The following is a 2667-nucleotide window of genomic DNA, read 5'->3' as shown; positions in this document are numbered from 1 at the left end:
GGCCCCTTCAGACCTGCAGGGTCTGGGAGTGGCCAGTGCAGGGCACTTTGGGAGAGGCCAGGGCAGCCCGCTCTGCATCTCCCAGGCCCAGGCGCCGCTGCCCGGAGCCCGCGTGCTCTGCAGAAGTGCGCGCACCCCATAATTCCGGGGGCCAGACCCGCTCTCTTCCATTCTGCTCATGGCCCACTAGTTAGACGCCGCCTGCGAACTCCTGAGGCTGTGGATGGCGCTCAGGGTTTCGCTGCGCCTCGCCACCCCGAGGAAGGGGCCTGCGGTCCTCTCTCTGGACCTCAATTTCTGCATCACGAAATGGACACCGCTGGGGGGGGTCCAGCGGGCTCCCGGGCAGTCAGGTCTCCAGCCCTGCACGCCCAGAAGGACTCGCGCTCCCAGGCCTGCGAGCCTCGTCCGGGGTGGACACAGGAGAAGGGACAAACTGGGGCGGACACAGGAGAAGGGACAAACTGAAGCGACAGTAATCGCGCGCGGACTCCCGCCGGAACTGCCTTCGCCGGGTGGGGGGCCTGGAAGGGAACTAGACGCAGCCTCGCTGTGGGGTGGGCAGCGCACGGCTGTATGTGATGTGGCTCTTTGAATCGGAGAGTGGAGAGCGAAAGGGTCATGGCACCACTTTGCGCCGTTTGAGTGAAGTGAGCATTGGGTTTTCCCAAAGTTAAAAAGGCTGCTGTGACTGCTTCCTTGATCTTCTCAGCCTGGCTGCGGCTGGGAGTCTGTGGGTGTCTGTGGGGGCTGGAGCCGGGCGGGGGAGCGGGTCATCAGCTCGCGAGGTGCATCCGCTTCCGGGGACCCCGGCCTGCGGGGTCCCTCCGGTGAGTTAAGATGCCGGTCCACCCCCTCCGGCGAGTTAAGGCTCCGTCTCCTGGGTTCAGAGGGCAAAGTGGACTCTTGGAGAGATGCTCTTTGACTGCGCGCGTCCTCACCTCTGTCACCTGTGCCTGTCACCCCCTCCCCCACGGGGATAGGCAGGTGCATTTCGTGAATCATCTCGCCCTAGGTGACAACGTTTCTGAATGACATTCGTCTAGCGCCTGACCGGTGCCTTAAGCCTGTCCGCCTCTCGGGCCTCCACTCTGCCCCTCAGCCTCGTGAGAGCCTGTGTACGCGCCTGTCAGTTCTGGTCACCTCAGCCTCCGGCCAGCTGGCCTGGGGGAACAGGTGACCCCAGTGCGAGCCCACGTCTGGCTCGCATCCTCACGCTCATGGGGCAAAACCCGCTGCTCTCGGCCTCCCGGGCCAGAAGCTTCACGGCAACAATATTACTTAAGAAACGGGTGTCCACGCGCCCTCGCTGGGCGCCACCCTGGCATCGGCCCTTCGGGACGGGGTTGTGCTGAGTGCGTTATCCAACTTACTCTTCCAGAGCTGGGTCCCTTTATCCTTACGACGTGTAAATACCTACCCGGCGAGAGCTAGACGATGTCGTGGGCATCAGGGCCAGGCTCAGCCCTGGTGCGCCCCTGAAGTCCACCTGGTGTCCGGCTGGGCCTTGTCTGATGCGCTTGGTGACCGGTGCTAAGTAGCATGATGGAGAATCGCAACTTCCAGATCGGTGTAGGGAGGTCAGGGTGGGGCCGGAGAGAGCGGGAGGAAGTACTGGTCATTGTCCACCAGGGGGCGTCACGCGGTCACCCTCCGGCCCAGCACCAAGTGGGTGCAGAATCCCCCAAATCAGCCCTCTCACGCTGCCCTGCGCTGTATTGGCACAAGGGCTCTGTTCCCCAGTTTTGGCATGTGCATAAGAGCTGGGTGGGCGTGGGGGTCATGACTTCATGGAGGGCAGAAAGGCAGGGGTGCAGGGCTGGACACTCGTGAGTGGCACATGAAGGGAGCGCACCTCACTAGGCGTGTCTTGCCTGCCTCCGGGACTGGCATCTCAGCGACCCCTTCCTATCCAGGCCCGCTCTGGGCGCACGCTCGGCTGGGAAGTTTCCCAGGCAGAATTTGGGGCGGCCTGGCGTGGTCATCCCTGCTGAGATCTCTGCAGCGAGCTGGCTCCCACGCGGTGTCCGAAGGTTCTTTTGAAACTGCTAAGATGGCGGGTCCTCCCTGGTGACGCAACACTGCGAAGCTGGCCGCAGCCGCTTCAGTGCGAGTTCGATCCCCAGCCTCGGAGGGGACCCCAGGGCGTGGCACAGTGAGTTCGATCCCCAGCCCTGGAGGGGACCCCCAGGGCACGGCAGACCCCTCCCGTCTCCTCGCTGCTCCCCTCAGCAGTGTACCTCGTCTATCTGCCTGTTCTGCTCCCCTCTCTGTCCCCGGTGAATCCTTTCTCCGTCCCTGTACCCCAGTTCTGTATGCACAAATAAATAAATCTTTTAAAACTGCTAAGATGCATCCCGGTTTCTCAGGGACACTCTGTGGCCCAAGCTTTCTGCAACAGGGCAGTGCCTGATGGGGAGATGGCTCAGCACTGAGGACTGAGGACTCACTCGCCAGCTTGGCTGTCTGCTCAGAGTGGGAGGCTTGTAGAAAGTCCCTCTTGCTCTGTGGTTCTCACTGTACCCCTTTGCTCACGTAGGTCAAGGTGGCCTTTGTTTTTCTGGTCCATACAAAGAAAATATCTAATGCTTAAGAATTTTATGCTGCTTGATTTCGGTCTCAAGGACTTTTTTATTTCAAGTTGTGAACATCCTTTTTTTTTTTTTT

Source organism: Condylura cristata, unplaced genomic scaffold (assembly GCF_000260355.1).
Source record: "Condylura cristata isolate star-nosed mole 26May11 unplaced genomic scaffold, ConCri1.0 scaffold00050, whole genome shotgun sequence".
Taxonomy (NCBI): domain Eukaryota; kingdom Metazoa; phylum Chordata; class Mammalia; order Eulipotyphla; family Talpidae; genus Condylura; species Condylura cristata.
The sequence above is the reverse complement of the archived record's forward strand: the minus strand, read 5'-3'. Positions refer to the sequence as shown.